Source organism: Rhipicephalus sanguineus, chromosome 8 (assembly GCF_013339695.2).
Source record: "Rhipicephalus sanguineus isolate Rsan-2018 chromosome 8, BIME_Rsan_1.4, whole genome shotgun sequence".
NCBI classification, from domain to species: Eukaryota; Metazoa; Arthropoda; class Arachnida; order Ixodida; family Ixodidae; genus Rhipicephalus; species Rhipicephalus sanguineus.
In genome coordinates this window covers 112782735-112792041 of record NC_051183.1, presented here as the reverse complement: position 1 = coordinate 112792041, position 9307 = coordinate 112782735, and the positions used below count along the sequence as shown (strand labels likewise).

At 45.7% G+C, this 9307-nt stretch overlaps 2 non-coding genes across 2 annotated transcripts; one reads left to right on the top strand and one right to left on the bottom strand.

The window, feature by feature from the left end:
• Positions 1–1020: 1020 nt before the first annotated feature.
• Trnag-ucc (transfer RNA glycine (anticodon UCC)) lies at positions 1021–1092 on the bottom strand. The gene has a single exon. It is a non-coding gene; the product is annotated as a tRNA-Gly (tRNA).
• A 1165-nt stretch (positions 1093–2257) lies between these two features.
• Trnag-ucc (transfer RNA glycine (anticodon UCC)) lies at positions 2258–2329 on the top strand. The gene has a single exon. It is a non-coding gene; the product is annotated as a tRNA-Gly (tRNA).
• Positions 2330–9307: the final 6978 nt, after the last annotated feature.

Below are 9307 nucleotides of genomic sequence, written 5' to 3'. Positions count from 1 at the left end.
GTGCTTTACTATGGCATCCAAGCAATTTTTAAGCAATGAATTATAAAAGTATTCTAAATATTATTATATAACAATAACTTGATACATTACTTTGGTCAATGATTACTCTTGATTGAGAGGCGCGCGCGCAGATTTGTTCTGTGTTTTTTTTTTACTACCAAGGTCATATACGCATCTAATATTCTAAATACTAATTGCTTACATTGAAAGTCAATAATTTCGGCCTGAAGGGGTTAAAGTTTCTATAAAACCGAACTTTCTTCGCGAAACAGGGTTCTGTGCATAAAATGAGATTGTAGGCCTATCTCAGAAGAACATTTGCATGTGACAAGGAGCCAAATCATGACGCTTGTAGTTACAATGCAGCACTGCGAAATTGAAACCAGTTCAGCGTGAAACGCGCGCCGCGACTATCAGTTCATTGCATGCACTTGTATCTCGTTTTTTTTCTCGTACGTTTCGAAGTCGCAGTTTTGTGTTTTGCATAAAAATAATTACCGGAGAATATGAGGACTCTCCTAGGGATGAAACGCACCGATGTATACCTACCCAGCAACGCGGCAGAGGGAGTGTTGGCCATCGTAGCTGAATTCGTAGAGCATATGACGCGTTATTCGAAGGTTGTGGGTTGGGATCCCACCGCCGGCAAGGTTCCGCTCTCCTCCTGTTTAATTCGATTCAACTTATGCCGTAAGTATCAAGCCACAGTTAAAGATAACAAAAAACAAGGTCCCCATGTTTATTTGGTGTAATTGTCTGATGGTATGGGTTTGTCGACCTCTTTTTGTAACGCATATATATACATCCACACATATATATATATATATATATATATATATATATATATATATATATTATATATATATATATATATATATATATATGCGTGTATGTGGGGGTGTGTTTCTGTACCTTCGTCTCTATATACAATTTGATTCACTGGGCACTCATGAAAGGGTTAACGTCACGTACAAAGGCGCACGCTGCAAAATATAAATATATAAAAGAAAAATGAAACGCTGCGTCGGCCGGGAATCGAACCCGGGTCAACTGCTTGGAAGGCAGCTATGCTAACCACTATACCACCGACGCCACCTGTTTCCAAGGGCTCCTGCGAACGCACGTGTTCTTCCAACAAAGAACTGCGGCGAGCAGACTTAACAGGTGCATGGGGTCAATAGCGACGCCGTGGCTTTGCCGTTTCATTGTTTGCGTCCATACAGTGCGAGGAAATTTCAGTGCTCATGCTGTGAGCTATTAAGAATGGCTTTGTGTGTGCGTGTGTGGGTGTGTGTTTTATTTTAATACATTCCTTAATTGATAGTCTGCATGTTTCTTTACCTCCATCTGTGTTATTTCGCGCTGCCTTATCCAAGATACAAAAGGAACATGCTAAGCAAACCGCACTTCTGATGTGGCTTGAGCGCAATATCTGGCTCCTCACGTTTACCTTCGTGGCAACGTTAATATTATAATACGAAGGCAATTTCCGCTAAGCAAGTGCTTAGCAGAAAACATGAACTACAAAAAAATGCGGAAATACGCTACAGGCAACACCCCGAGCGCTTGACTCGCGTAAACTTTTTTCTTTCTTCAGATCAGAGGCAAGATTTTCATTTCATTATTGGTGTAGACTAAAACCCATTTTGTCATTCAACAAGGTGAGGAGGGGGGTGATATGGAAGGATGGCAACAATAAATAAAAAAAAACATGAAACAAGAACTTTAATCTAATTGGAAGTGGAACATCCTTCTAGAAAATTGGAAAACGACAGCGAAACTAGGACACAAGAATGCATGAATAAAACCAGGTGTAAAATGATATAGCAATGTAAATGCGCTGAATGAAGCACAGAGGAGAAACGTCTGCGCTTCCGTGCGTCTGTGAGAAACGTCCGTACCAACTAGCCCAAAATGAAGCTTTGCTGTAAAATGATGGATTCCAACGCTGAGTGTACGTAGCAATGACCACACATTAGTAGCGATAGGAGCACGAGTACTGAGGCAGCCTTAGAGGTTTTTTGATGTGCGAAAATTGTTCTATGTGCAAGGCCTCCGAGATTCGCAGTTCTCCAGATCATGGAGGCAAACAAAACTCGGCCTTCTTCCGATGCGAGTATCAACGGGATGATCTCGGCGCTCGAGCCGGTCTGCTCGAGTCGGCTATGACCTTGTCCCTCATTCTTCGTGACTTTCTGTACGCCGGCGGCTATTTGCGGCACAATGGAGCGCGCAGCTGTTCTCGCATGATCGGTGGGCGTCGGTGGTATAGTGGTTAGCATAGCTGCCTTCCAAGCAGTTGACCCGGGTTCGATTCCCGGCCGACGCAGTACTTCTTTTTATTTTTTTTATTTTCGCGTAAAACGTTTTCACTGCATGGCCATAATTTTGCTCTCTTGTGAGTAACGCAGACAGGGGTTACGGAACAAGAAAACACGGAAAGTTTGCCCAGAGTCTCGCAATGTTCGGAACTGTGAAGCACGGTCCCGTGGCCGCTCACTGGGCAACGTATTTCTCTATTTCTCTATACAGCTGGGCGGTCTACTTTGTTTTTCTTCAGCTTTTTCTTTCTTTTTCTGTCTTTTCTTTGATCTTTTTCTCTTTGTTTGTTTCTATTTCTTTCTCTCTCTTTCAATTTTTTTCTTTTTCTTTCTTTTACATCTTTGTCTCACTCTCTGTTTATTTATCGCGTGCTTCCTCTTTCTTTCTATCGTTTTTCTATCTAATCTATTATTGGCTATGCTTTACATTGTGTAAGCTCTCGTTATTCAATATATGTACAATGAACATTCAACTACTTTTGTAAAGGCGCGTTTCACTTTCGTGTTAGACCGATTTCTATGACGGAGGGATCACCCATGCTTTTTTTTCCAAGTATTTCTCTGTCTTTATGTCTTTCTTTCATTCTGTCTCTTACTTTCTCTCTTTCTATCTTCGCCCTCCTCCTCACCCTCACATCTCTCCTTCGCTCTGTGCTTCACGAGTTCTGAGAACGAAGCAGAAGATTGAGTAGAGGACGAAGAGGACGCACAGAGCGCGTGCCGGTTCATGATGATGACAATTTGCGTCACGACATGCTACGCCGAGCTAGAAGAGCTTGGGTGTTAAAACGCTAAATCTGCGCCGAACACGCATATTACTCATAGCGAAAGCCGGAAGACCAGCCTTTCTGGAACTCTCCTGGCGCGACTAACACAAGTGCACTTGCATGGTACCCACTACGATACAAGCCATCATAGCTTTTGTGAAGTATAGAATCACCCACTACGCCATTATTCATCATTCTCCGGTGAAGCGAGGTACCCGCCACACGCCAACGAATGGATTTGTAAGGCATTATTTGTACTTTGTTGACGCTGTGGCTGATGACGATGAACAATTATGGCTTAGCCCTTTATAATGGGTTGGACGATTTAACAACCAAGTCGTTGCGTCATTCACATTGCATGGACATATTTTCGCCAAGGATGTCAAGGACGCGTGGACAGTCCGTTGTGTGCAGCCTGGTTGTTATTTTAATCTTCTGTCACGCTATATTATATATGTAAACGTGATTCCTTTGCCGTCATGACACATGTATAGGGCCATTATTGAAGAAAAACAGCGCGCGAAAAAATGCAGACAAACAAGAAAGGGAAGACACACAGCGCTGTGTCTTCCCTCTCTTTTTTGTCTAATTTCAACAGGCATTATTCTAATTAGCCCAGTCGCACTTATTTGAAGATTTTGGAGTTTACGTTAAAGTATTTACGCACGCATCTGTACGCAGAGACGGCCTAGGTGTTTCCGCAGCTTTCTTTTTTCCTTCGACAGACATCAGGCGGCCGTTTGAAATACCTCACCCATCATCATCGGTGACTGCGGAACTAGCAGCGATGTATGTCGCCCTTAAGTACGTGCAAGAAGAATTACCTACATCGAAGTTCGTCATCCTTACAGACTCTCGTGCTGCCCTTAGCACACTCACTAGAAAAGAGGCCGAAAGGCCTATTCTATGCAGTATCATAGATTCCTCCGACAAAATTCGCTCACGTGAGACGTCCCTAGCTGCCCAGTGGATGCCTTCGCACGTTGGAATTGCTGGGAATGAAGAGGCTGTTCGCCTCGCTTCATCTTGTAACCATGATGATTCTGACTGCCCGGAAATTTTGTCAATGATGGACAGCGCTCGTCTGCTTATACGTCGGCACCTGCTAAAGCAGCATACAGACCAGAGTGTCGCGAAAGGATCGTTCCCTCCTCGTGTTTGTCGTCATCGCTTGCCTCGTCCTTCCAGAGCACTGCTATAAAAACTAAGAGTCGGCTCTGTATTAGTGCGCGAACGCTTATACCGTCAAGGGGTTGTGGACAGTCCGTTTTGTGCAGCATGTGGCTCCTGTGAAGCACTTGAGCATCTTATATTATACTGTCCCGCATTTGTTACGCAGCGGGATGTGCTGATTAGGAATATCAATTATTTAGATTTAAGTGCGCGAAAATTGACGATTACCTTTTTCCCAGAGGTTGTGTTTCTTGACGCGAACACGCCGAATCGAGCTCTGCTGACATTTATGGACCAAACGGATCTGGCCAACCGTTTATAGAGCCTTTTTTCGTGTTTTTACTTATTTTAACACGAAAGTGTTTTATGCCGGGGTCCACCACGGCTCCGCTGACGTATTTCCGTCACGGATATGACGTTGTAAAATATAAAGACTAACAGTGGGCAAAGAAAAAGACCAGAAGAAAAATCTCTGTCACCGGGAATCGAACTCACGACCACTCGTTCCGCAGCGCGCAGCGCGAAACGATTCGGCCATGGACGGCACGTTCTTGGCAGTGCTAACGGCGAGCTATTTATATACACCATTTGCGGGTGGCTGTACTCAGAGATCTGTGTTACAGTGTTTTCGTTATCACTAGCGAGATGGCGCGACGGGCTCGAAGAGCGTAGACGAGCGCTGTCGAAAGGTCGTCGCCGCTGCGACGAGCGACTGCGTCTACAGGGCGTGGTCGCTTGTGCGGGCGCTTATCTCGTGATCGCGGTGGTTTGTACGTCTCGAGTTGAGAGCACGAAGGTCACTTGGCCCACTGCAGCGGCTGCTTTTGAGAAAGGAGCGCGGTGCTCACGCAGAATTAAGTTACAAATGTGACAGTTAGTTCGCTCTCATCCTGTGTATGTTCGTTCCGTGCGTCCTTTCTGCTTGAGCAGCGCGTTGCAAGTTTCGATCTGCTTGCCGTTCTTCGCGTGACATTACAATTTGTTGCTGTAGCATTCATTCCATCGCCCTAGGGGCGAAAGAATGTGCAAGAAACGCTCAACTACGTCTGTGAAGACACGTTTCACTTTCGTGTTATACAGATTCCTATCACAGAGGGATCATCCATGTTTTTTGTCCAACTCTTTATCATTTTTCTTTACTTTTCATCTTCTATCCTCTTTCTCTCCTCCTATCTCCCTCTCATCCTCCCGAATGTGTAGGCTAAGGCCCCTCCATCGCGTCTGCTGCCGCTTTTTTGCCGGCGGAAAACGCATGGAGGGGCTTTAGAGTAGGCAGGCGTTATGCCCCTCTAGGCGGCAGTTGCTAGCTTGCTCTCTCCCTCTTTTCTCTGCGTCCTTGTGTAAGTGTGTATAAAAATCAAATAATAATAAAAGTTTTCTTCCGAAATGAACAATCACCATGTTTCCAATATGCCATTTTGTTACTGTACAAGGTATTTTTCGAAGAAGTTTCAAGCACCGGCTTGGCTCTGTGGTGGAAAACTCGACTGCCACGCAGAGCTCCCGGGCGCCACTCCCATCTGTCGTAGATATTTTTGAGTGCTGATCTTAGGCGCCCGTTCCTGAGTTGAGCGACGTCGCCGTCGGCATCGGCGTAACCAATAAACATGAAAAAATAAAATGAGGAAAAGTTCTGCAGATTGTACGTCTTGTGGGAATCAGTATCATGCGAAGCAGTCAGCGAGTAGTTCTATGCTGCATTTTTTGGCTTTCAGTCAAGCGTTACGAGGTAAATAGACGTGTTTTTGCAAAGGTTGTAGTTGCGTGCACATCATGGACTTACCAGGCGCGTCGACAACACTGTCGTTTAAAAGGTTACTTATGGTCTGGCACACACGTTAGAGCACTTGCGTCAGTATGTTCGAAACGAATGGCACTTTATAGTGCGATGATGTGGATGAAGTACTTAACTGTCGTTAGCTTATTCATCTGGGATCGTACGGCGCTTGAATTTAGCTTGCTGAATCATAGGAATACACATGTAATGTTTATTAGACATCTATAAAAGCGGAGCAAACACTGAAAACATGGACCTTAAATTAACCTGACATGACGCCTGTGTCGTAGTAGTACATATGTACCGTTTATTGCTTCGTTATAAAATTAGATAGCCAGCATCACAACGACAATGAACGTTGCACCGACATTAAGCCTGCATAGGGTGTTCTTCCAAAGCAGTTCGTAAACCTGGCGTGACTCTGAGGTAGAACATCTGACTTCCACGCAGAATGCTTTTGTTGGATTCCTGCTGAGATCTTGATTTTTAATATTTGCATTTGTCGGGTCAACGCTGACAATGGCGGTTTTTCATAACGCTCTCGCATCTAAAAATATAGGGGGTCGAATGCGATTTGAACCTGGGCCATTTTCGTGGCAGTCGAGTATTCTACCACAGAGCCACGCTGGTACTTGCAACTCATTTACAAAAAGACTCTATACAGCCGTCATGTCGGGGAAGGAATCGCGTTAACGTATGTGATATTGCGTGGCAGTAGAGTAGAACAACAACCAGGCATCCCACAATGCTAATTGCGAAACGCTTGTGCGGTTTAAAGCTTCGCACCCACTACAAAGTGCGCAGCCATAATTCGTCATCGACATCAGCCACATGCAGCATCATCAAAGTGCACATAATACCTTACAGATATGTAGCGAGTACACATCCGCAGAGTGAGTGAGTCAGAACTTTATTGTGGTCCAAAAGTGGCAGAAGCTGAACGCGACTGGAGGTCCCGCTAGCTCAGCCAGGTGGCTCGACCCAGGAAGGTGCCGGAAGCTGGAGCCTCTCGGCGATGTCCCGGGCCCTCTGGACTGCCAGGAGTTGTTTGTTGAGTTCCATGCTGCGCATGGCAGCCTCCCAGGAGGGTTTGTCCGATAATCCTGACCCCGAATTAAAGGGGCACAGCCAGAGCATGTGTTCGAAATTGCAGTGCTCGTGATTACAGTGCTGACAGTGAGGTGAAAAGTCTGGATCGATTCTGTTTTGCATGGCTGGAGTGATGTACGTTTTTGTCTGTAGTTGTCGTAGTGTGACCGCTTGCGCTTTATTCAATTTAGGGTGTGGAGGGGGGAAGAGCCTCAGAAGACGAATAATGGCGTAGTGGGTGCTTCCCTACGTCACAAAAATGATCATTTATGCCGTAGTGGATACCTTCCAGGCATACTTGTATTAGTTGCGCCAAGAGAGTTTAGAATGGGCTCTAGAAAGGCCGCTTCTGAAGCTTTGGCTGGTACAGTGCTGGGCGTTCCGCTCAGGCCTGGCGTTTTAGAGCGCAGCTCTTAGGCGCCCCTTCCTGCGTTGAGCGGCGTTGCCGTTCGCGTCGGCGTAGGCATAACCGATATAGCGAACGAGGACGAAAAAGCGCGAACGCGGAGTCTGTCAATATCAAGAGCCACTAGCCGCTAACCTCGCTTTCTTCCTCCGTCACGCTTGTTGGCCCCTCGGTAGGAGCTCGCGCGCATGCTGGGCTGGCACGTACACTGCGGCAGGCTTCGCTTGCCGTAACGGGGCTGTGGGTGTTTCGCTTGGTTCGCCTGCTACGCACACCACAGAGTGGTGTGCGTAGCACTCGAGCGCTGGTAGTTTCTATGACAACAATCAACTCATGTTACATTGCTACGACTGCGGAAATCCAAAACTTCAAACACAGTTGGCGTTGCCCCAACACGAAGCTGCACTCAGAATCCGCATTAGGCTGCATCGTAATCGTCGGTGAATTTGTCCTGGTTTCGTGCGATAGCAGTTACGGAAAACGGCGGCGGCGGCGGCGGAGGACAACTATAAGCCACCAAAATTGGTTGTTGTTTTGATCTCATAACAGGTTTTGCTGTAAAAAAAAAAAAGCTGCAAGATCAGTGGCATAACTAGTAATGCGGAAAGCTTTCTCTGTCGGGCAATACTGACGCGCAACATTCAAGTGCGTGGTACTACTGGCCGTATGAAAGGCACCTCGAGGCACGCGAGCCAAGACATTGTTCACTCGGTTATATACTGTGACGAACAGCTAGGGACCCAAAAACAGGTGCATAAGTGAAGTGTTAAAAAAAATCGGCCGATCCCACGCACTGTGGGAATCGATGTAATGCGAAGCAGTCAGCAAAGAGCTGCACACATCGCCTTGTTTGTCTTTGAGCCAAATGAAATCATTCATGCCATAGCATCTAGTCCACCATATATCGCATGTTTGCCATGCACGCATGCATGCACAGTCTAGAGTACACCATGCCAATGAAACGAATATTCTGGTATATAAATGCATGACCTGTCGTTTATGTTCATCACGCACTCGTGTCATGCCATACCAATTTTGGTATATATCACGTTAACAAAACGGCCGGAAGCGCACCATGACAGTGGCATGTAAATCATACCGTACATGACATGCATAACATGATTCGCATATTCAGACCTCTCATTTATGTTCGTCATACAGTCACATCGCGAAATGCCAATTTTGGTGTATCTCAAAGGAGCGAAATGGCCGCGAGTGCACCATGAGTAGAGCATGTAAGTCATGCCACACATGACATGAATATTATGTTTTTTCATGTTACCACCTGTCACTAATGTTCATCATACAGTCACATCGTGCAATACCAGTTTTTGTGTATATCAAGCTATCGAAACGGCCGCGAATGCACCATGAGCGTGGCATGTAAATCATGTCGTACATTTCATGCATGTCATGATTATCATGTTACCACCTTTCATTTACGTTCGTCATGCACTGGCGTCGCGCAATACCTATTTTGGTGTATACCAAGCTAGCGAAACGGCCGGGAATGCACAATGAGCGCGGCATGTAAATCATGACATACATAACCTGCATGTCATGATTTCCATGTTACCACCTCTCATTTACGTTCGTCATGCAGTCGCGTCGTGCAATACCAGTTTTGGTGTATGTCAAGCAAGCGAAACGGCACGAGTGCGTCATGAGCATGAGAAGTAAATCATGTCGTGCATGTCATGATTTTCATGTTACCACGTCTTATTTACCTTAGTCATACAGTCGCTTCGCGCAATACCAACTTTGGTGTACATCG